The 26,943-nt window shown below is 30.3% G+C and overlaps 1 long non-coding RNA gene across 1 annotated transcript; it reads right to left on the bottom strand.

Moving 5' to 3' along the window:
* Positions 1-3,291: 3,291 nt before the first annotated feature.
* On the bottom strand, positions 3,292-6,201 carry LOC124899686. The gene is made up of 2 exons (XR_007057023.1): positions 5,681-6,201; positions 3,292-5,436 (listed from the first exon to the last, which is right to left on the bottom strand). It is a non-coding gene; the product is annotated as an uncharacterized LOC124899686 (long non-coding RNA).
* Between the last annotated feature and the right edge of the window lie 20,742 nt (positions 6,202-26,943).

The raw sequence follows: 26,943 nt of genomic DNA, 5'->3' as shown, positions 1-26,943 counted from the left end.
ATTAAGCAATCACAACTATAAACAAGAAATTCAATGATCTGACTTGTATAATATGAAAAAAAAATGAAAAAAAATCGATTAACAAACTAGAATGGAATTACAAAATAAGGTAATTTCATAAAAATCAACATGCAACCAAACAAGAATCCGAATAAGAACTAACAACTTTAAAATAAAAAATGCAAAGATCTGACTTTTAATAAAAGAAAAAAAATGATATTATCGAACTATCACACTGAAATGGATTTGCAAAAGTAATTAATTTCATAAAAAACAAACATGCAACCAAAAATCGAACCAGATTGTGATTTGGTAAAGTTAAAAAAAAAAACTAAAAATTATTGAAAAAAATAAGTATATAAGTTCAATAAATGTTTGATAAATTACAAATTGGTAACCTCTAAGTATACGATTGCTTGAATTTGAGAGTGAAAAAAGGTATTCAATAATGGAGGAACAATTGAAGAAAAAAATGAAACACATATGGAAAAGAGAGAGAAAGTAAGTGGGAAAGAGAGAGAAAGTAAATGGGAAAGAGAGAAAAAGTAAAGAATTATTTAATGGGAGAAAAAAAGGGAGTAACTAAGGGAAAGAGAGATAAATAATGATGAAGATTCTTTTTTTTTTTTTTTATGTATAAGAGGAATGAGAGAGAAAGTAAAAAAAATAGGGAATTTTAGTAATAAGTTTGAGATTTATGTAATTAGTTTGTTAATATGAAATGTGTTGTAATAAGATAAAGTTAGTTTGTGTATATATGTAATTTTTAGATAATAAATAGAGAAGAGTTAAAATTGAGCCCCTTTGGCCCATTAAAGGTGTGTCCAATTCTTGGACAAATTCCATGGCCTTTTAGCCCAAATTCGCCCCTGTATATAACGGTTGTATATCAATTTTTTTCCAGCGTTGTCCTGTATATCATTGCGTATACAGTGTATATCAGTGTTGATACCTACGTATTTTGGCTCCATTTTTCCTCATAAATCGTGGGATAGCGTGCAGCCGCTGCCTCTAATGAATATTCACTATATATCAGAGTATATCAATATAGCTCGTTTGTGAATTTCGTTGAGGCTTTGACTCGATGGAGGTTGGGTTTAAATCCACAAAATGTGATAGATGAGAGTTCGATGGACTCAATGAGGTTGTTCATGCAATAAAAGAAGATAAGGATTAGAGTACATTACATTAGGGAAACATGAAAGGGAAATGACAACAAAAGGACAAAGACGACTAGATCTTAGATAGGTACAGGCATTCCCGCTTCATTCTACTTCTCCTGTATCTTGATCTTCTATGGGTGGAATAGTGAAAATTTCAATTCGACCTTTCTCTTACATTTGAGGGTGAGACTTGTCCCACGCTTTCTTTCTTATAGCCTTCAGTCGGATCTTCAATTTTACTCTCAAAATTCTTTTTCTCTTGTGCGATCAATTATTTGAATTTAGCAATCTCCTCGTCCGTCTGATTGATCTTCGTAACCACTCTCCTAATTTCTTCCATTAGCACCTCCTCCACTTAGATTAACTCCACTATCTTTCTTTTCATTTGAGCATTTTTAGTCCATAATTGATTTTTCTGAAAGAACAGGAACGTGTTCAAAAAATAGTTAATGAAGAGTGGTTGGGGATTTTTCTGAAAGTCTTGGAGACCTGAAATGTTTTGGGTGGACTTTTAGATAGTAAGTCTATATTTCTGCCTAAAGGTTCTAGAAAAAGATAGGAGTGGATCCATTTACCTTTAATCAAAGCAACACATAGCATACAAAATAATTATACCACGTAATAGCAAATGGTAGCATGTAAATATTCGCGTCCTAAATTGGGTGACCCTTTTACGCCAGGGGTGAGCCTAAACTTCAGATATTCATGATTATGATAGATTAATCCAAGCCATTGACGAGGATTCATCTAACATGTCACGTCGCACAAAATAAGCTCTTTGATCATTGGGTCGCAAAACTCGTCGACACATAGGTTGATATCCTAAATGCGGAGTCAGTACCAAGAATCGACTCAACTAAGGTATATGCATGCATGACTTAAATTGAAAGGGCGGCATGGCTCTATCTCAAGTTTTTCTAAGATTTGGGTAGACACAGACTTAGATTTCCTATATGAGAAGGCACGTGGTCCTGGCAATAAAACCCTCGCTCACCCCATGTATGGGCCTACTCTCTAAAGTAAGGTGATTTGAAAGAATTTTGGAAAAGTACAATGTACAATCTGAGTGTACAATGTGTGGAGTGTCAGTTTTTCAGAGTGGAAGAAATATGAATGTAATGACAGTTTATGTGAAACTTAAACAAATATACATAAAAGAATTAGCCACAAAAAGTTAGAAAATTCTTTTTGGTTAGAACCTAGATAAATCCCCAGCAGAGTCGTTATTTTTGTTTTATCCCTTCTCGGATTTGTCAAAGGGAAGATAAATTATTTGAAAATAAAATGGTTCTTGACTTCTTAAATCATTTCAAAGCTTTAAGAAAAATAACGAAATAACTTGAGAAAAATTACAGAGTTGCCACTTAATTTTTATAAAAAAAATCAAGAAAACTTTAAAGAATTTAAAATTTCAAAGGTTCAAAAATAGAAATAAACCTTTAAAATTAGAGAAAATGGGTAAGGATTCAATTAACATCTTAAGAAGGGTTTTAAGGCACTTAGAAATGTCCGTTTTAAATCGGTTGACCAAAATATTTTGACTAACATAAAGAGGTGGCTAATTTTACGAAAATATCATTTTTTTTATGAAAATGTCAAACTTTAATCGAGTGATTTTTGAAAATGATTTTATTTCGTTCAATCTAAAAAAAATAGTATGTTAGCTTAAGAGAATTGACTTTGAAAAGAAATTTTGTATGACTTTGAAAAGAAAATTTTAAACAAAAGCCTATTTTTAGTAACAATAATTTACTTTTATTTTAAAGGAAAGAATTATTTTTAAAGAAAAATCTATTTTTGATGGCCGATGTTAATTGAAATTTTAATTTTAACAATAGATAGATTTTAAGAAGAAATAACAAACATTTAATCGATTACGGAAGAGTTTAAACTTTTCGATTTAAGAAAACCATCTCTTTTATCGCTTGAGAAAACTCTCTTTAACCTAAATGGGATTAATTAATACATGAAAAAAAAGTCATCTTAATGTGAAAGACTTGTTTTCAAAAAGATCAACGTAAAATTCAATTTTTATTCTTTTATTTAAACAAGATAACAATTATTTAAAAAAAAAAATCTAAATAAGTAAATAAAGGAAAAATGAAGATAAAATAAAAATGGCAAAACCTTGAGAAATTTATCTAGATTAATTAATTAAAGTGTTCAAGCAAATACAAATAATAATAAATAGAAAAGAGTTAAAATGGCCCCTGGACCATTAAAGGTCTGTCCAGTTCTTGGACAAATTCCATCTGTTGTATATCAACCTTTTTTCTTGCGTTTTCATGCACACCACTACACATACAGTGGATACCACGTGTTTTGGCTCCATTTTTTTAATCATAAACCGTGGAATAGCGTGCAGTTGCTGCCTCCGATGTATATTCACTGTATATCAGAGTATATCAATGTATTCTAGCTCGTTTGTGAATTCGGTGGAGGCTTTGACTCGATGGAGGTTGTGTTTAAATCCACAGAATGCAATAGATGAGAGTTCGATGGTCTCAATGAGGTTGTTCATGCAATAAAAGAAGATAAGGATTAGATACACGAATTTCGATGAGGAAAGAATACGATTAAACACGATAAACGACATACAAACGATTTGAATATTTCCACACAAAACAAACATATGCAAATATGTTTTCATGGCTGTCTCTACTGTTTACGCCCAAGCATTGAGTCTAAGAATGGTGTATATGGCAAGTTAAAACCAAAGCAAATACAAAACAAAGTACACGTATTAAGAATCGGAAAAAAAAAAAAAATGAATCACTGGAGTATTCACTATTATATTACCCTCATTTTAGTTCTAAATCAAGTACATAAGAACACTAGACACGTAACCATGAGAAACACTACCAAAATGACATAAAAAGAAAAAGCAAGTCTAACATACCATAATCATTCTATTTTGGGAACACTGTGAGTGTAAACTTAACCCATAACTATACTTAGAAACCAATTTAAACTAAGGGAAAAGTCAAGTTAACACAAAACAACAAATGACTATAAATGATTTAACTATATATTATCAACATCTATTAAACAATTAAGTGAATCATCTGCTAAACATAACTTAGTCCATAGACCAACTTGAAGGGGTATTATGGTATTTAAAACTGAAACGGGACATAGAAACCTAATCAAAGGATTTATCTCTATTCCCAAAGGAATTCATTAGAACTCATCCATCTCGATATTATTTCTTAACAATGAAAGGCAAAAAGTACCTTGAAACTAATCACACGTAGGTTGTAGAGTAGACAAGATTTTGAACATTAGAAAGATAACAGAGACTTGAGAGATTTCTCATTTTAGGAGAATTTTTGAGTTGTATTGAGCGGTGCTCAACGTCTCTCCTCCTGAAATAAACCAAAGTTGTCCGTACCAAAGAAATTTCTTTATTCAACCTTGAGAAAACAATTTTTGAAGGAAAAGACAAAAGAATGAAGCAAACAGAATTGCACATGAAATAGTTTCGCTGTTTACACTTCCCAGAGAGTTAGAAACAAGTATTTTAATCATCTAATTTGCAGGTTCAAAGGAAAAAGAGATGGGAAGCCCTGTCGTGGACCATAACAATTGTTTTGGGAGCATTTCGGGTGCAAGATTTATATGAGCTCTACCCATTCAAGAACCGAACCAATTTAATGGACTTATTTTAAAAAATATGTATGACAAATAAAGAAAGGATGGGAGAGTAAGGATTGCGGTTTCGCTTTCTAATATCATAATGCTTACCTGGGCAACTTCTTTTTCCCATACTTAAAGAGAATACAACCAAAAATACACACAGAAGATGGAGAAGGAAAATTTGCATGAATGCCTAAAGAAAGGAGAGACGAAAGTGATGGCACCGCAAAGTATACATCTCTTCACCCTATAATTCTCACATGAACATTCTTTAATCCATCGAAATTAACTGACTAACAAATAGTGAACAAGAGAGTAGGAATTTAGTCATATTTACTCAAGCAAAGTTAATCAAATCGACCCGAAACAATTCAAGCCATAATGAACTATCCCATAACGATCTTAACTAAACGGACAACATGTCAAAAACGAAACAAAGCCCCAAAAAATGAGGCATAAACCAAACACACGAGTACTCGACCAAATATGCAATCCAACAACTCTACCAATAACTTAAATAATAAAAATTTGACGAAACAAAATAGATGAGTAAAGAGATGTTACTGGCCTTTTCTATGGTAGAGAACCAGGAAGACAAGTCCAAGAGCAATTCCACCACTACCTTCGACTCCGAATTCTAATGACGATGAGAAGTGATGGAAGTAAATTGGAATAGAGAAAAAAGATAATAGAGAATTTAGCGAATCAGAGAATGTGATAAAACTCAAGTATTCCCGGATTTCTATACCACTTAACCCCGTCTTTGAAAAGGTGAACCAAACCTCTTTTTATAGGCAAAATTGGGCTGGCTGACTTCTCTTTGAAGCTTTTCAAAATTCAAACTGAGTGACAGTTTAGAGCATTAGGAAAAAGGAAATCACCTTTTCAGAAATGATTTGAAAGATTGAGATTTTGGATTTTGATGATTTGAGTTCTTCAAGGGGAACAACTGTTTGTTTGTTGAATCAAAGAGGCAATACTCCAAAGACCATTGAATGCCCATATACCTCCCTTTTCAGAAGCCTATAGTGAGGAGAAAGAGTCCTTTGAGTATGTGTTTTCAGAAAAAGCCAGGAAGAGAAAAAAATTGAGGTGATGTTGATGGAGACGTTGACGGAAACAAGAGGAGAAGTGAAAAAAAAACACTGGATTTCTTAATGTTCAGTGGTCTGAACGTTGATTGGCGTCGATATTGCTGGTTATCGTCGGTATTACTGGAATTGGGTTTTGCCGTTTGTTGTTCGCAATTGCTGTTGTACACGATGTTGTGTGTTGTAAGCGTATGCTTGTTGTTGTTGAAGAAGAGAAATGGGTCGGGTCATTGGAGGTTTGTTGGGCTGGCCTGTGAATAAGAAAGGGATGAACTTTGTTGGGTTTGGTGGAAATTAGGACTTGAGGGATTTTAGGCTGTTTGGGTTAATTGGCAAATTAGCCTAATTATTAGAATTTAGTCAAATGAATTTAAATTTTAGTCTAATTGAATATCAATTGGCCAATTGTATTGCAATTATGATCAGGTTGACTTCAATTAAAATCAAATTTAATAAATTGACTAAATTTAATTAAAATTTGAAATGAATTAATAATTAGTTTAATCCCGAGCTCCTTGATTTAATAAAACTAAATAAATATCTTCCAGATAAATTATTTTTAAAAATAAATTATATTTAAATAAAAATTTTAATCATTTGAATTAATTTTCAAGATAACCCTTGATTAAAATTTAATTTTTTGTGAAATAATTATTTAAATAACAAAATTATATGATTTCGCATATGTGAATACAAAATATATAATCATTACTTAAAATAACAAAATCACCCAGATAAATATTTAAAAAAAAAATTTAAAATTTTTATTTTATTTAAAATCGAAGAGACTCGGAATTAAACTTAATTGTGGAGGACAAAAATTAGGTGTCAACAACATTTACTTTCAGCAATCTCCAGCTTTGTTCTGAGTGAATGACAAGTACTTTCCGAACTCTTTTCTTTTTTTTTTTTGGATGTATCAAAAAGATTACAGAATTAAGAACCAAACAAAATAGACAAAGCATCTTACCAGAGACAAGAATAATTCATTAGAAAATGGTTGTGCCAAATTAATTATATAGCTATTTTCTTCAATACACAAACCACTTAACAAAAACACAAGTTATAGTTGGCATATGGTCAAATATTACTATTAAAGACTAGATCATCGGAGATTGAGAATGGGTACTTATGGGGACACATCAAATCATAAATAAAAAAAGAGGCAATTATCAAGACATATTTAATTATGTTTTTATGTTGGCTCTCAAATCAAGATTAAGATAACTGCTAAGGAGCAATTATAACATTATTCTTTATTAACTCAGCATTTTGAACTTTCATTCGCTAATTTTACCTTTACTTAAATAAAACGGCATGTGTTAGTAAAGAAATTTTGGTTGGCAGAGGATAACAAGTACAATTTATGATTCCCAACAATTAGGCCTGTGATCTAATGCCTGCATGAAAGTGAAGTAAAAATTTTCTTTTTAAATTAACAATCTTAAAAGGGAGTGGAACTTAGCAACTTATAGTCTTGAAAAAATATATGTTCGAATTACTGACGTGCATCGAAAAACATCAATTATGAAGAAATTTTTAAGGTCAAATTAAAAAAAGATGTTAGCTCATACGTGTTTATTTTTTATATAAATAATATCTTCTTTAACTGTTTCAATAGCAGCTCTAAGTCTTGCTGCTTCAGCAGTGGAAGCTGCATCTAGTTTTGTAATTTTACACTCCTTCTCCGTAATCACAGTCTATAAAGATCAAGATTTTAGAAGATAAAAAAGTACATCGATCAACAAACAAGCTCGATTTAATATTTGTCAAAGATATACACATCTGAGACTCGTGCATGCATCTTAAAAAAGAAGGGTAACCACATATACCTTAAATCTGTGAACACAACAATAAAATAAATCTCATAAAATAGATAATTGAGCTACATATCAAAAAATATGTTTCAATTCTTAGTTAATTGAAGCAGATAATGAATGATGATGGAAAGAGCTCACCTTGGATTTGGACAATCAAGAGACAAGGCTTTTGGAGAATAGATGTAGAACTTCATTTTCAAGATTATAAATCCAAAACGAATTATTTTTTTACCTTAATAAAAGAGCTCAAAAATAGTTCATCCTCTTAGAGTAATCCAGAAACAAAATCACAAATATCTATAATTGGAGCTTGGAACAACAAAGAAGCTTTGAAAAGAAATAAAGAAGAAAATTAAGCTTTAATTTTCACAGTAAACTTTCAATGAAAAAATGGACATCATTAGACGAACAAAACAAAGAAGTATGTTCGAGTAACAAAATGAACCTTGAGTAGACAAAAGAATAGACAAAGTACAAAAATATCTCCTCTATTTTTCTAATTGATTTTTGTCTCTTTTTTTTCATTTGGGCCTTTTCGGATTTGGATCATTCTTAAACTCTCCTTCATTTTGGGCCTTTCTTAAACTCTTCAAGATTTTTTTTTGGTTAAACTAAGTTTTACTTCCTTCTTTTCAATTTATATTCTAAAAATTACAAAAAAGCACAACTTATGTTTCAATAATTACAAAAAATTTCAACTCCTCAAACTTATTACAAAAATCTCATTTTTTGTGTTTCTCTCTCCAAAAGCAAATATACATAAGGAGAAGGATATATTTCACTGTTTTTCACCCTTAAAATACGGCTTCAATCAAGCACCAGTTACCATTTTGAATACAACCGTACTTGGCTCCAACTTTTAGCATTCAATTTTATCTTAATCTTCCTTAATCATTCTGATTTTTATGTGTTGAGGTTAGTAATTTTTCTATATCATTTACTTAATTGAATTTTTTGGGATTTTTAGATGAACAAATTGTTGCATGTTCTTATAAAGTATTTTTTTGGGTATGTTCTTTAACAAAATTTACAATATCGTCCATTTGAAGTACGAAATTAACAACTTAGTACTTTGTTAATGGAGGGTTATTAACCGAATTTTGGAGATTTTTGAATTTTGGGGATTTTTGAATGAACAAATTGTTGCATGTTCTTATTAACTATTTTTTTGGGATTCTTGTTTAACAAAATTTTGTTTTTATATCATTATTGTTCATTTTTTATTTCGAAATTGTCCATTTGAAGTACAAAAGTAACATCGTAGTACTTTGTTAATGGATGATTGTCCTTCTTTTAGTTTAGGATTAACTCAGTTAGATACAAATTTGAAAGTTGGGTTCTTTCCCGCAGTTTTTGACTACGAGGAACCTAACTTTGATGAAAACAGATCTAAATATCATAATGACCCCAACAAGATGAAAGAGATTAAAAAAGTTATTGCTGAAAAGTCGAAAAAGATAATTGGAGAATCGTCAAGAAAATCCAAAAAAGATGATACTACACATCCACGTCTTCCTAAGGTATATATATTTTTTTTATTTTTCTAATGTTTTTATTCATTTACATCTTTTTTTTCTGTATATGTGTGTATATTTTTTAAAGGGGGAGTTGAGGTAATGGACATCAGCTATGTATATGTTGACATATACATCACTTGTCATATGTTAGTTGCTGTGTTTTTGAACCAATAGTTCTCACAATTCATTTTTTATGCATATGTTAGTAATATACTCACACACGGCTCTTCCATAAGCAATGTATATGTTTACCTATACATCAATTGTGATATGTTGTTTGATGTGTTTCTGAACCAATAGTTCTTACAATTCAATTTTTATGTATATGTTAGTGATATACATAAGTTTAGTATTTCATTTGACAACATATGCTCACATAAAAATTATTTCAATCTCAATAGGGTATGAAATACAGGATTAAAAAAGCTCATGTGCATCCGTTGCATTTCTGTAGTCGTTGCAATCGAAAATTTGAAGAAGAAATAAATAATTATGTTGGTGAAGAAGTTCTAAATATGTTTTGGTAAATAATTTTTGGTTCATTCCTGGACATGCCACAGTGTAATTATCAGGGTCAATTATCCAAATACTTACTTATGCTTGAGATACAAGACAATCCGGAGAAAATTCACGTTTACGTGCAGGGAACCATACTCAAGCTTTTATTATTGAGTATGCTATTATATTCGGCCTTAAATATTCAGGGAGCATCGAGGAACACCTCTTTTCTGGTTCATCAAATTTGTATTAATGGCGAAATATTTTTCAGGAACAAAAATTTCTGTCAAAAGGACTCTTTTTATAGAGCGATTCAAGTTGGGTAACTTTGACAATATTTCTAATACTTTGAATATGTCAATAATTTACTTCATTCACACATTTCTGTATTCATAAGTACGTGATACTACCATTAGCAGATCGAATTTTGTGATTGTTGAGAATGGTAGTTACGAACAGTTTCCATGAGGTAAGAGTTCATTTGAAAAGCTTATTGCAACGTGGAGACAAGATTTTTTTTTTTTTGAGAAACAGTTATACTCGATGGGGGGAATGCCTCATGTGCTGAATGTTTGGATATATTAATGTTGTTCTGAGGTAGACAATGTGATAGCTGAGCGGGTCGGAAATGTAATTCCACGAATTTTCAATTGGAAGGTGGTTGGAATCAAAGTTAAGTATGAAAAGTTTATGGGTGGTATGTTCAGCAAGGTAAGTATGATGTATATTATTTTGAGCTTAGTTTTATATTTTTAATGTCCTTACTTTAACAAAATATTAATATTAATATTATTTATTGTTAAACAGTTTGTATATGACTAACTCATGAAGAAGTACAAAGTCTTGATTTGCAAATGATTGAGGGATTTGAATTAAACGACGATGAATCTGGATTTTCACTAGAAACTGATGTTGGTCATTCTGGTAAAAGACCTGTTGTTGACATACAATCACAATCGGACCACGATATACAAAGTTTTGAGGATTTTAGTACACTCCCACCAACAGAAATTCTCAAGAAGGCAGGTTTGCTTTCTGATGCTTCAGCATCACAACATACTAAGAGGCATAGGACAGTTTATTTTGATTCCACAACTGTCGAGGAGCAAGTTTATCAGAAAACACCATCTTCTGTTTCAACAAGAACTGTGTCAACCCAAAAAGTACCATCTTCTGGTTCGAAGCGTGTTCATGCCGAAAAGACAACTCCATCATCATCAAGCAAGTCAGTTCGTCAGGACAATTCTGATGAAAAATGGGATGAAATAAAGTTATTTTTTCAGTCTTATATAAGTTCATTAATATGGTTCACACTATAAGTTCATGATCTAATGGTCAAACAACATCAGGAATCCAATGAAAAAATGGATAAACAACATACCGAACTCATCCAAATGTTGAAACACAACAACCAAATAAATGAAAAGGTAAACTAAATTTGCTTTACGTTATATAATTCATGAAGCTGTATTATGTATTTTTTTAGTTTTATTTATGCATGTTTTATAACATAAGTAAGATTCTACTTTATGTAATGTAATATACATAGAGCTTATATGTATATTATATAATATACATAAATGTTGTATATTTATATTTAATATACATTGCAATAACAATACACGGCAGATTTAAGTGTACAATTTGTGTTTATATTGTGGATTAAACATAAAACAGTTATGTTTATTATACAATATACATAGAACATCTATATATATTATATAACATAAAGGACATAGATTACAACAATGACATGTGTATATTGCATCATATAAACATTTCACTGTTATGTAAAATAGTTAACTTGCTTTAACTGAACTACGTGTGTTAATGGATATATATTTATTTAAAATCTTTACATAAATTAATTCTTTTCATTTTAAAAAACATCAATATAATTTTTGATTGACATCAACATTTGTTATTTTTATATAAGGCCGGTGAAGAATAAAAAATTCAAGCAGAAAAGGGAGGACTCAAAGTAAGTACTAATTGGAATGAAATTACTGTTATTTCTTACAATTATATCATACAAAATTATTGTTTTCAAATTTAATTGTACATATATTCTATAATAAAATGTAAAAGATCATAATTTAGTTGATTCAACTATTGGAGAAAAATCATCACAAGATCAAGTTGACGAGATCGATATTATGCTGAATATTGACGACAAACAAAAAGGGGTACTTTTTAAAAAATACATTATTCTATCATAGATTGATGTTATCAAATTTTTTCTAAACCATATACTATAGTAATTTCAACGGAATCAGAAAGTGGGAGAAGAAAAAATAGGAAATGTACCATCTAAAGATGATGTTGAAGATATTGAAATCTTTAAAATCCCGCAAGAAAAAAGAAAAAAGATATTTTTTCACAAATGATAATTTTAAATACTTTGTTACATATATTATTTTTTTTAATTATTTGATTTACAATGTATACGTATTATATTATATGTACATTATAATAATATGCATATGCAACACATCAAATATTTTGAAACCAATTAATAAATAATGCAATTCTTACTTTTTTATTTGTAGATTGTCGGCGAGACTGTTAAATCTATAGACATAGACTCTGTTGATGATCCAATGGATGGTCACTATTTTGATTGAAACCGCATTCCCATACAAGAACAGTCTGAGGTTACTCATCTTAAATTATAATATTTACAATTAAAATATTGAACTTACCTAGTTATGTATATGTTTTATATTATCATTACAAGAATGTCGAAGGATGCTGTGAGGATATTGCAACTGTCAGACTAGATGCTCTTGTCAAATTCGTGGTAAATCAGAATCCAGCAAACCCCAATGTTGGAACATCTTCTACTGTGCATATCAATAAAGATCACATGGTAAAAACATAAAGTCATTTTTTTCCAGATATAGGTCAAATATGTACGAAATGTATTATTTTATCGCTTTTAGTTAAAATTATAGAATGACCTACTTTTGTATATGTTTTATGTTATCTCTTCAAGGATGTTGAAGGAGTTAGTACTGATATTGGGCCTGCCACATTGGAATCTCTCGTCGGAGTTGTGGAAAATCTGAAATCTGATAGTGCTAATGTTGGAACATCTACTATGCAGGTAAATTCAGGAAGTCATTTTTTTCCAAATTGCATGTCTTATTTTTCACACATGACACTACTACTACTAACATGTTAAACCAAATCTAACAATACATACTTATCATTTTATGTTAGGTTGATTATTCGAGTACACTTCCTGAATCGGCTCAAGTCGAGTTAGATGCCATATTGGAAGGTACTGCAGCACCAGTGGATGACCTTCCTATAGAAGTCGTTCCACTGTCAGAAGCAATTGTGAACAAACACGACATCTCTGATAGTCAGCTTCCTCCAGATTTTTCTGATGCGGTTGTTGCGGCTCATCAAGCTACAAAAACCCCTGCTAAGAGAACCAGGACGAGATCCAAAGTATTCATGTCTCCATACACAACAGAATATGCTTCTGGCTCTAAAGCAATTAAGGATCTAATCGGAGAATCAAAACAGAAATTTGCTTTTGATGGTTTTCTAATATCCGATAATATGCCAAGAGGTGTAATTAAAGAGTACAAGCAGTGGGTGGAGGAAGGACTATTGAAGTTTCATGTTAAAAAGTAAGTTTTTATCTGTATTAAAATGAAATTTTTTCCTCATTGAATGTACTATCTTTTATTTTTGTATACTAACAAATGTTATTTTTTCATAAAAAAATGAATGATGGGTACTACAAGGCAAAATTATCTTCTCTTGGAGTTTATGAAATCGATTTTGTTGTTGCTCATGCACGAACAAAAAATTGATTTTACTTGATGTCTTAAAAGAATGCATGTTAGAACGATGAGGTATTTAAACTTTTTAATTTTATAATCATTCTTTTTAACTTGTTGTGATATGTTGTATACATACGTATTCGTTTTAACTAATACGGAGGTTTTGCATTTGTAAAATAAGTTGTAAATTAAGTATGTGTTAAACTACTTCTGAGATGTCTAGTTTTATGAACACCATATTTTGGACTGTATGTGTGTTCATTTTTTACATGACCAGTTTAGGCAATTGACGTCACCTATGTATATTTGTTAATATACATCACTGTTGATATGTTGATAGCTATGTTATTGCATCCTCAGGTCATACAATTCAATTTGTGTATATGTTAACATATACATCACTATTAAGTCAGATAAATCATCCATATACATAAAATTTTCAGCACATTAGCGGAACATTTTGACAACACCTATGTATATTTTATAATATACATCACTATTGATATGTCTACCTGACTTAGCAGTGATGTATATGTTATCATATACATAAATGCTAAATATGTTAAAGGTTTGCAACTGTGCACGATCCAATATTTTAAACCAACAAATATATCTCAGCATATTTTACATATATGCCTGATTTATCAACATATATATCTAAAATTATTTTTATTATCAACATCTGATGTGTATTATATCGGACATAATGCATTTTATTTGATCTTTTCTATTGTAGCATATTGATGTCATTTTTTATCATTTGCGGAAGAAATCGAAATTAAGGAATGATCAAGATTACAGGTTCACAACAACTAATTATTTTTTCAAGAACTACATTGTGAAGACATACTCCAATTATTATGAAGATGATACAGATACAGTCATTACTACACAGCAAGATTATCTCAATATGTTGATGTGGTCCTAAATAAAGATGCAATAACAAATATAATTAAGGGATACTGCATGCCATTTGGTTTACCATGGCACCAAGTTGATGAGGTATATGTTCCTATCAACTGCAATGAGAAGTTTCACTGGGTGTTAGCTGTTATTGCCCTGAAGGATAGACACATACGCGTTTATGATTCATTGTCCAGTCTAAGGAATATGGAATCAATTAATGAGATTAACAAGTTGGCTGTGATGCTTCCAACTTACCTCTCCGACAACAAATTTTTTAAAGAAACATCACGTACAAATTAGTCTAATCTTGAAGCATACAGGGATAAGATTACTCAAAGGACACAATTTCTAAATGAACATCCCTTTGAGGTTGAGTATGTTCAAGACATTATGCAATAAGAATGTGACAGTGTGTAGTATACTTATCTATTATTTTTATTCGCAATATTACTGTACATGTATTAATGTATTTGCTTTTTTCATTGCTAGTAAATATTAAGTAATAACGTGTAAGCTTTTTGTATGCATGACAGGGATTGTGGAGTCTTCGTTGCTGGGTATGCTGAATACCTAAGTAAAGGAATGAACGTGCCTTCAGATGGGTTTGAAGCAGAATACCATCAAATTCGTTATGCCACACTCCTTCGAAAATATGGTATTCAAAAAGCTCAGAAAGATTATGTTAGTGAAAATGATGACCCTCCAAGACCAAGGTCAAGAAATATACGAATTCCGGGTGAAAATAAAATAGTTAGCATTGAGTAGTGAAGAACATTGTTAAGATTTTCTTTGTGTGCTCTTGAAATTTTTTGGGAATGTTTAAAGTATAAGTACTTTAGTTGTTTTGTATGGCAGAATACAATGACGTTTTTGTTTAACATATGATAACATATACATAGATATCTGACCTTTTATATGTGTATATGTCTTCATATACATAGTAAAGTTTACAACTTCTAATGTATGTTGGAAAATATACATAATTATACATAAACTATAATTTTTAATGTGTGTATCTGTTTTCATAAATATGGTACATTAGAGAACTTACAAATGAATGTTGGCAAATATATATAAATTTACATTCAATTGCAGGTTATAAACTAGACTGAGCCACATATTAAAACTTCATGCAATCTATATTATATCATATACATAGATTTTAAAAAAAAAATTAAAACACAATAATAAATCAAACTGTTATTTTAAACTTTAGTATTATCCACTTTATTTCAATGCACAAATAATAAAATAAAACATATCAATAAAGTTAAACCTGAATAATTATTAACACATAATCAATTGTTACTATTCAGGAATATAGTGAAGAAAAAAGTTATTTCAACGGTATATGTAAAACAAATAACATTTGTTTTTAAAATTTTTTGTTTGCAATTATATGTTTACATTTACAACTCAGATTTTTATAACAGCGCTATGTATGTTTAATGATATACATTAATTAACATATAATCTATATAATACATATATCTGAGATAAATGCTATAAATACAGGTTATGTATGTTATATAATATACATAATTATTTTATTATTTGTCTAGAACATTATTTTATTTCTCTTTATAATTATAACCAAACAATAAGTTAATTCAACGGTAAATACAAAAAAAATAACATTTATTTTTAAATTTTATTTTTTTCAAATATATGTATACATGTACAAATCACAATTTTTACAACGGCGCTATGTATGTTTTATGATATACATTACTGAATATACAATCTAGATAACAAACATTTGAGTAAAACGACATAAAAACAGGTTATACATAATTGTGTTAATATACATAACTGTGTTAGTACTCTGGTATATTTCAAAGCATTGGTGAAACTATACCAGCATCTACATAAACATCACATATAAGAGAGAGAGAAAAAAGAACACTGAAATTTAAATCGAAACAAAGTAAAATTTATTTCAACGATGAAAAAATAAAACACGAAAATATATTAGTTAGTAATCTTCAAAAGTATAGCAAAACAATAAATTAGTTATCCTTTGGAAAAAAACTACATGAATGCCTATTGTGCCCTTCTTGGTCGCATCGTCCACAACGGTTTGTGCTTGAAGAAGGTGTTTCACTTGATTTCTTCTTTCGCCCCTTTTTCGATCTTCCTGGAGGTCTTTTATAAATCGGTGGCAACACTTCTTCCTCATCTACACTACTGAGAACATCCCAGTCTTTCTTGTCTGACATTGAAACGATTGGAACTTCATATGTCTTCACCAATGTGTTTGGCTTGTAGTATTCTGAACAGCATTCTCCAAAATCTTTTACATGTTTAGACTTCAACACATATATAACGTGAGCACAAGGTATTTGATCTATTTGAAACCTCGCACAGTTGCATGTTCCACTTTCTAGATCAACAATGTATCTTCTCCCAGATTCATAACCTGAATATACATATGTTGAAGAAGCCTTCACCTGAACAATAAAAATAAAAGATTAAACCAATTAATTTTTTCGGGAAATATAAATTTAAATAAACTTCTTTTCAATTAAACAAATACTACATATAAATGCATAATTTAACAAGTTAAAGTTTATACATACTGTCATTCTCAAAGCTTTCACACCGTTGAGGGTTAGAATTTCTTCAAATCGACGACCCAAAGTGGTACTTGTATAAGAAGTCATTTCACTGTTCTTACAGTTTCAAGAATCAAATAATATTCGAACCTCTTCTAAGAATTCATTTATTGGCAATTCTCGGGCCTCTACCAAACACCCATTAATACACTCAATAATATTTCAGGTCATCATCCTACCTCTGTTTACCAGTGAGTGACATCTACTCCACTTTTCATATTCAGCTTCTTGTAAATATTTTTCACTCTCAGATCAGCTTTTTCAATCTTTGCCATCAAATAGTCAAAATCATCTTTCCTATAAGTTTTAGCCATTGAATAATACAAATCACTGATACTCTCTTTGATCTTACGAAAGTAACTACAAACATTTTTTTAAAGATGCCGTATGCAAGAAAGAAGTGGAACATTTGGATATACAACACTGGCAGCTTTTATAATACCTCCGTTCCTATCAGATACAACACACATGTTTTCACGTTCACCGAATGCAACTTTGAATAGATTGAAAAACTATGTCCACGAATTATCATTCTCAGTATCCATAACCCCATACTCAAGCGGTAATATGCATCCTAAGTTACGTAAACACTATATTAGTAAAAGAACAACAAGTTTTTTTTATGACAACTGGACAACATCTTTAAATATGTTAACATATACATCGATGTGTATGTTAACATATACATAGCTGGTGATATTTTCTTAAAATATACATAACTGGTGATATGATAATAAATACAATTTGGTGTGTTTTTAAAAAAAATCAAAGAAAAATGTTCAGAAATTTTTTTCTTTAACAAAAACAACTTTTTAATATGAAATATGATATATGTTAAAAAAAATAACAGAGTATGATGATTTTTCACATACCTGCACCATCAAGGGTACCTGTTGAGACGAAAGTGCCTTGATATGATCCACTTAAATGTGCCCCGTCAATAACAACAATGGGTCTGCAATACTTGAACCCCCTAATCATGGGATGCAACACTATAAACAGATAGATGAACCGATTATCCCATTATTTGTGCACTGCAACATATGAATTAGGATATATATTTTTTAACATATCAATGTATCTCGACATCTGTGTATAACCATCTGCAGGTCCACCTCTAAGCAACGATATGGCATGCTCCTTTGCACGCCATGCCTTCATATAATTTATATCCACACCATATACAAATTTCATTTCTTCGATGATATCCCCGGGTGTATACCCTCTCTTATGGTTAACTATTTTTAGAGCAGTGAATTCACAAACAAAAGAAGTTATCGCCAAAATATTCTGCAGTACCCTGTCCCTCAAAACGCATGTATGTTCAGGGTTAAATTTATGAATCATAAAAATATCTATTTTTTTGCAAGTAGATGCTTTCAAATTCCACTGACATTCCTCATTGTAACATCGAAGGACATAGCTGAAATATAAAAAAAGTCATTCAAATGATTATAATTTATATCATTTCATAAGTTTTAACAATTTGATTGTTACAAATCCATCATAATAAATACATTATAGACATGCATAAATTTTCCACATAGACAGCTATATACAATCTAATAATTCATGTAATTAACATTAAAAATGAAGTATGTACATTATGGATTTAATAACACATCTAAAGGCATGTTACCAGTTATGTATATTTTTAGATATACATAACTGCTGCCCATTACCTCATCTGCTCACATCTACATTTTAAAACATATACAAAGTACAAAAGATGTATATGTAGTTGACATAACAGAATTAATCCAACAAAATAGATTAACCAGTTGTGTCGTAGGTATGCACTTACTTTTCAGTAATAAGGCTATAAAAAAAAAGTTAAATCAAATACACTACGTTGCATAAATATACATAACTTAAAAACAGTTCTTCCAAAGACCACACTGATAATGTGTTTTTCGATTTTTGTTTAGCGAAAATAAAAAAAAACAGATGTTCATTCAAATATATATAACATTGTTATTAAAAAAAAACTTATAACATTCAAGATTTGATATATCAATAGTGCCCAGTATAAAAATATGTGAATTACCTTTTTTTGTCTGATTTTTTTCCTCTAACATTGAATCCATTAGCCACCTTTTATTTCGACATCGCTGAAACGAGCGTCTGTTTATCCTTATACATCTGTTTCACCTTAACTTCAATACTCTTGTTGTCACATATCAAGTTATCTATTTCAACCTCCGGGACATACTAAGTGTTGACAGTCAATTTTGACTCGCCCTTTTTCCTTTAATTACTTTTCCGATGCTTCTTGGCCCTAAAAAAAAATTAACTAAAAATAAGATTTGGTATTTCTATTTCTATTTCTACAAGTTTTAATAAAAAGGGAATTTACTTTCATTTATAAAATTATTTTAATTGAATATATTTAAATATTTTTTGACATCAAAATCGCAAATATATATCTTTTGATAGTCGCATCCGCATTCTTTCTAACTGTATTTTTGAGGAGTATTATGACCTTATATGTATATATTTTTACTACATAAAATATATCTTTTACAAACTGTACATATATTTTTATTTTTTATGTATTTTATTATATCCTTATTTTCACACACATATATATACATATATATGTATTTTATTAATAGGAAAGTCACAAAATATTAAGTAGGATGTCTGCACAAATTATGTCTACAATTTATATACGTTAAACTAATAATAGTTTTGACTAATTTTCAGAATATCAGGGAGCATCGATAAATTTGATAGAAAAAGAGTATTCGGGCTAATAATAATCCAACTTTTTTATTTTATTTTATTTTACCCGAACCCAACTCCTATTTTATGAAATTCAGCCAAGAGCCCGAATATCAGCCCCAGTCAGTATAATTTTTATGCCCGCTTCGTCATTCCGCCTTAACGAATATAATTTGACCCGATCTGTCGATTTATTTTGAATCCGAGAGATCTCAAATTTTCATATATATATATATATATATATATATATATATATATATTATAATTTGCCCTTTTATATATAGTTTTGAAATTCGAATCGTCCGATCAGATATTGAACGGATGAAAAATAGTTGTTTTAAAAATTGACTTTTCATATATTTATCCATATATAACATACATTTCTATTTTTATTATTTTTAAAAGGTAATCTTTTAAGATCGTCCGATCAAAAGATCGAACAGATCAAATCAGTCCAAAATCACACGACTAGCGCAAATTAATCCAGTCTATTAATTCTTCTTTCCAATCCGAGAGTCCCAAATTTTCAAATGTTTATGTATATATATATATATATATATATTTAGACATATATTTGAATTCGACTTGTCCGATCAAAATTGAACCGGTCCAAAAAAAATGGTTTTTTCTTTTATTAACGAATCATATGTATACATTTATCAGTATATATACAGATTCTCTTATTTACAATTTTTATTGTTATTATTATTTCAGAACCGTCCGATCAAAAGATCGGACGGATCACAATTGGGTCAACAAATACACGTCTGTCCCCTTCTCAGGAATTAAATGCACCCAGCTGTTCCACAGAAGGGAGCATCGATACCTCCCCATCATCTTTCTCATAGTAGTGACCAAACGCCCCTCCCTTCTCCCTTCTCTTCTCTATCTATCTCCTCCACCCCTAAACCATGAGAACCCTAATTCTTCATAGCCTGCTGTCGCTCAGCTTTACTGTCAAAAATCTCCCAATTGTACACCGTTCAACCCATGAAATCGAAAAAAGCAGAGGAGGACAGTCCCCAAATGGTGTTACAGCTTATTTTCGATTTCAAATCCGCATCTTGAAGTCCGAAAATCACCAAAATGGAGGTCTAAAGGCTATGAAGTTTGGTTTTCGAATGGGGATTTTCTTCATAGGGAGTTTCGCCCGTTGGAACTCTTTTCTTACGTTTAAATTTGGTCTTGCACGTCCGAATTTTGAGTATAAATACTGATACAAATATGGTTCAAAAGCCAGAGGTTGAAGTTGAAGATCAGTAAAAAAAAGAGTGAGTCTTAAGAGAAGGGAAAGAGATCAAAAAACAGATAAGAAAAAAAGAGAAAAACAGAGTTCGAAGTGGTGGTTCTGGTAAAGGAAAATTGGAAAATTACCGGTTCTATTTCTTCTTTTTTGGCCTAAAGTCGAGTTCTCGGAGTTGGTTTCGTCGCGAGAAAATCCTAGACATCAAAGCCCCAGTTTCACTGCACCACACAAGGTGCGAAATTTCTCTTTTCATTTCACTTTTTTTATATCATTTTGTTTTACTGTTTGAGTTCGGTAGGTTGTTGTTGTGTGTGTTCATTTTGGTTTATTGTGTTGGATGATTGGAGTTGATTGTTGTGGTAAAATTGGTTGTTGATGTTAGAAGGAGTGTCTTGCTGCAAATTCGGATTAGTGAGGATGTACATTTTTCGCTTTTTTGCTTCACGTTTATTCGTTAATAGCTAGATAAGTTGTTAATAAGGTGATTGATGTTTTGTTGACTGCTTATTACTTTGTTGATGTACGGTGCGGTCTGCTCAAGAGATCGTATTAGCGATGTGTAAAGAATTTCGAGTAGAAATAAGTGATCCCGGTCAAAATCTAGAGTTTGTTAATTAATAAAATGGGTTCCTGCAGGTAAGTTTTTCAAATTGAGTTGCCTTTTCAATTTTTTGAAGGTAGAACATGAAAAGATTCTACAACCTTACCTGCTTAAATGCTTAACTGGTCGTCCTTATACACAATAATATAACTTGTGAATATCCGTAATAACTCATGCTAATTTGTGAATGTGTGTCTGGTATATTGTTGTCACGGTTGACTTCGCAGATGCACTTTGTCTTATTGTGGTCCTCATGATACTTGCCTTACTGCTTCTATAACATTAATGTTTATGGCACTATTAGAATTGATGTTTCATGATATACTTAAGTAGGTAATTAGAGAGGGGCCATAATATATCATTGCCATGATATAACAATAATGTTTATTGCATTAGATAATGAAATATATTTTAATTTGGCTGAGAATTTGTGTGCCTAATCTCTTTTATACTAAAGACATCGATATAAAAGCTCTCGAAGCTTTATTAGAATAGGTTTATGTGGATTATACCCCTGTTTGACGTAGAGTAGTTGTTCTCAACAGGTTATTGTCTCTTTTATTTTATTTTTATCCTTACCCCTTGTTATTGTTTCTCTGCATTCATCTTGTTACTGAGAACAAGTTAGTATGCATATGTCTGTGCCTATTCAACTAGTGTATGTCCAACATATGTATGCTCCATTGAAGTTAATATGGTAAAGTTTCTTATCATTGTATTAATGACCAATGACGCTAAATTCGATCTTCTGAATCCCATTGGAGAATCTGCAATCAATAACTAGAGTTCAATGGATTACTGGACCTAATCGCAAGTTGTTCGTATTAGAGAGTAATAAGTAGTTATGTTTTTATTTCGGAGTCATAAATAAATATATATATGATAAACGTTGATGTTTAGATATATTAATTCACTTTAAATTTGATTGCTAATTCTTATATTTCCTTCGATGCATGAGACATGAATTCGTACTCCATTTATCCTCGCATTCAAATTTCATCGTGTCCGAGCCTCAACCAAAGTCCCCAAAACGGATACAAAAAAGCTAAGCTGTATATGCATGTATACAGGGGATATACACCAGATATACAAAACGGTGGAAAAGTATATTCATTATACCTTTATCATTTTTTACCGTGGTGTCCGGGATAGCTTGTGCGCATCTCGAATCATTCCACGGGACATCTACCCCCTAACACACACATTCTTCATGACTTTATTGGCTACTGTACCGGTGTTTTTTCCTTTGAATATCTTTGGGTCAGTTTTACTGTAAATAAAGAATGGCTAGCAACATTTTCTGAAGAATGGAGATACCTTTCTTTGCTTAAAACTTTTTTATAAATTTGTACTTTTTGTTCATTTTTTGACTTTTCGAAATAACTTGATTGATTTAGGTTATTGGTACTTTCGATTCACAAAGTGAACTAGGTTAAATTTTAGAATTGTTTCGGTCCATTGAAACTTTGGTCTAAGAAAAGGAATGATAGTTGCAATTTACGTATATCTATGTCATGTATAGTGTCATTAATTTAGGGGTTGTTCTTCTTCTAATCTTCGTCGTCTTTGCGGAAAGTAAAAAAAAAGGAGATAGAATTCTAACTTTCAAAATCGTTTCATAGCAATATACATAGCCTTAAACAAATGTTTTTCTTTTAGCTTTTGATGTAACCTGGTTACCGTATGAATGTTGCATGTTGATGTATTTTTAGATGGCAAATAGGACGCTAGGAAGTAAATATGCAGAATTAATTAAAACCATATTGGTTTTACGTATAGCATCTCTCGGCCAACTCTTTATAGTTAGAAGAGTCCGATTTGTGTCCACATTTGATCCAATATATGTTTATTTTGGTCCACCTTATTAATGTGTTCAAGATTTACATCAAGTGTTTATCAGTCTGTACTAAATCTAATGGCTAGTCTCCATATTTTTTTAAGTTTGCTTTGTGTTTGGCTAAGCTAATTTGGTACTTAATTCTCCTATTCGAATGATAGATTTGTTTAAAACTGAAATTTGCTTTTGAAATTTGTATTTGACTTTCCCATTTGGAATTGTAAAAGGACATTGTCGAGATTCTTCAAGGTTATTTTTCAGCTCCCTCTTTTGAGAAAATTAGCTCCTAATAGCATTTTTATACCTCTTAACATTAGATTGTGTATTAATATAATGATAAGTCATTCACTGCCATGCATATTGCGGATAAGATTTCGATTTAAAAAAATAGATAGGCTTTGTGTCCGAGATTTGAAACTCTATAGGTTAAATTTCCGTCACTTTTTTAAGAAGATGTTGAAGTTTAAAGGGGTTTGATCGACTTGCATTAAGGTTATCTTGCTTGTCGTTTCTGCTTTGGCTAAAGTTGCACTTAAACACTCACCCCCCACTTTGATGCCTAAAGTCATTATTTTGAACAGATGATCGATCAATTTCTAGTTTGTCAAAAAAAAAAATTCAATTCTTCAAATAGTATAGAAAATGTTAGAATCGTGTTCAAGTAACAGATCCTCGCTACCCAGATTTTGAAGTCAATCTCATGCATTTTTAATTTATAGTCATCCTTGGTGATGTCCTTGAACTATATGGCATTATTTCATTCCGTTAATTTCATCTAGTATTACTTAATTTTCCTAATGTGTTGCTCGACTCATTCGGTTATGTTTCGTTGTTCATTTATTTTACCCAAATTTAATTACTAATCCTTTTTCTTTTCTTTTTTATGTACACTCGGGAGTTGGGGTTCCACAAAGGAACTTTTTTTTTTTTGACCCAAGCATCGGGTCAAACACTACTAGGATCGCAGAGCCTCGGAGTCTCGAGAATTAAGAGATTAAGCCTCTAAATAGAGTCTAGTATTTCTTACCTATGGTTAATTTGTATTGATTTTTTTTATATAACTAACTCTTATTGTTGAAGTTGTTGGATTATTGAGCCTATGATTGCTTTATTATTTATATTTCCTTCGCAGGAGTGGCTTTAATTTTCGCAAATAACGCATGGTTATTACTGGATAAAGTACATTTTCAGAACTTACCATCAATACTCTTAAATGAGATTAGCATAGCAACCATCACGTTTTTCTTAAAAATATAACAAAAATAAAAAATGGAATTTTAGTGTCAACTTAGCAGACAAATAAGTTAGTAAAATTCAGTTTTTTGAAAAGGAGTCACCCGCTAATTTCAACTTATTTGTTACGCTATTTTGTCTTTTCAACGCTTAAATTTTCAGTTTTCAGGTTTAAGAAAATAAGGTATATATATATATTCATCCGCTACCGCGTACAAGGTATATCATTTCATACAATAATTATTTTGTTACTATGTTTGACAATTATTATTATTAATATTATTATTATTATTATTAATATTATTATTATTATTATTATTATTATTATCATTATTATTATTATTATTATTGTCATATCGAAACTATCATCATTATTTTAATTCATTATTATTATCATTATTATTATTATTATTGTTATTACTATTGTTATTATTATCATCATAATTGTTATTACTATCACTATTACTTATCCATATTTTTCACACATCCATAATCCAACATTCATTTTTTACCCTTTTGAAAGTATGTTTCACAAATAAATTCTCATGCCATAAGATACTTTAATTACTCCATAAATAATTATAGTTAACTATTTAAATCCACATATCTCTCCAATTTCTCCTATAGAATTACAAGATTTTAAATTATTATAATATATAAAATTATATTGTCATCCTTTTCATACTTAAAATGCATGTATATTTTACGATAATTGCATTACTTTCTTTGTACGCGGTAGCGTTATGTTTGATATACTTTAAATTTTATTTTGAATAATAAGTAATAACAAAATTTTCTTATCACCATTTTAAGAAGAATGACAAAATAAAGTTTTCCTAATATTTTCCTAAACTAAGCATAAGGACTATCTTCGGATAGGCTCTGAGAGGTGCCTAACACCTTCCTCTCGAGTAACCAAAATCCTTACTCAGAATCTCAAAATGTTTTCAATAGACTAAAACAGAGTTCTTATAACAAAAAATGATTTTTTCCTAATTTTCCTAAAAAGTTAGGTGGCGACTCTAAAAAATAATTTTCAAACCCAAGAGTCACTGAACGCCATCATATGTCGCGTGCTGTTTCGACCGGTTCGAAATAGGGCTCGACACAAAGAATATTAATTTTGTGTCTCAACTACAGATAGAGCCATAACACAGATTCAACACCTTCCAAGCAAACAACAGCTCTTGTTTCTCTATCAAACAATATGTCTTCTTGACATTTATCTGTTGTTGAAATACATAGCGGATACATCACGAACGACGGTTGTGTTTTCTTCAACTCGACATACAATCGTACATTATTATCATTACTGATATGAAAAGGTGAATCATTGTCGTCGACAACATAACATACATCAATATCTTTTCGAGCTTCGTCAATGTTTAGTTCATCAGCAATCGACGAAATGAACCTCACGTAATTTACTGATTCAGCTACAACAATCGCTTCACTTTTATAATCCACATATTCTGTTTAGGATCTCTATTTACCTGAGTACCTCAAAAGAATAACAATATTCATCTTCAATAATTTGAAATAATTTGCTCTCTTCAGTAAACAAGAAAAAACAGATCTGAAATTGTATTTGATTTATGATTTTGCTTCAGATTTACGTTTGTATATATTTGTAATATTCAAATTTTAAAATTCCGTTGATATTACATGATTTAAGGGATACAGTAATCCACGTATTTAATTAGTTGCACTATTTATGTCAATTAATGCTGGATATCAGTAACTTTCTTTTTTTAAGGACTCTAACTGATTCCAATATACATAAGTTATTATGTATACGACATTTCAGGAATGTATATTAATAGGGAGAGAGACAAAACTAATTAAAAAAGATGGAATGTAGTGTAATTAGTTCTAAAAGGTTGGTATTTATGAAATTCGCACATTTATATTTGTCAAGTAGGTCATTTTTCTTTTCTCACACATTTTAAGAAAATATATATAAAAAAAATTAGAAATTTTACAAACAATTATGAATAATTTTAAAAAAAATTTCAAGGATAATATAGAAAATATTTAATTAATACTTTCTTGATCTAATAAGGTGAACAACTAATATGAGACAATATTTTTACTAAGATGACCAATTAATATTGAATAAATAAAGTATAATATATTTTAGATAGATACACAATTCAAAAATATATAAAAAAAAAGTTTCAAAACTTGTAATCTAAATTAAATTATATATTTTGTGATTATAAATCATCTCATTAAGAGTCAAATTGATATTTTATACTA

The sequence above is a fragment of the Capsicum annuum genome, chromosome 6, assembly GCF_002878395.1.
Source record: "Capsicum annuum cultivar UCD-10X-F1 chromosome 6, UCD10Xv1.1, whole genome shotgun sequence".
NCBI lineage: Eukaryota > Viridiplantae > Streptophyta > Magnoliopsida > Solanales > Solanaceae > Capsicum > Capsicum annuum.
This window is presented reverse-complemented; position numbering and strand designations above follow the sequence as displayed.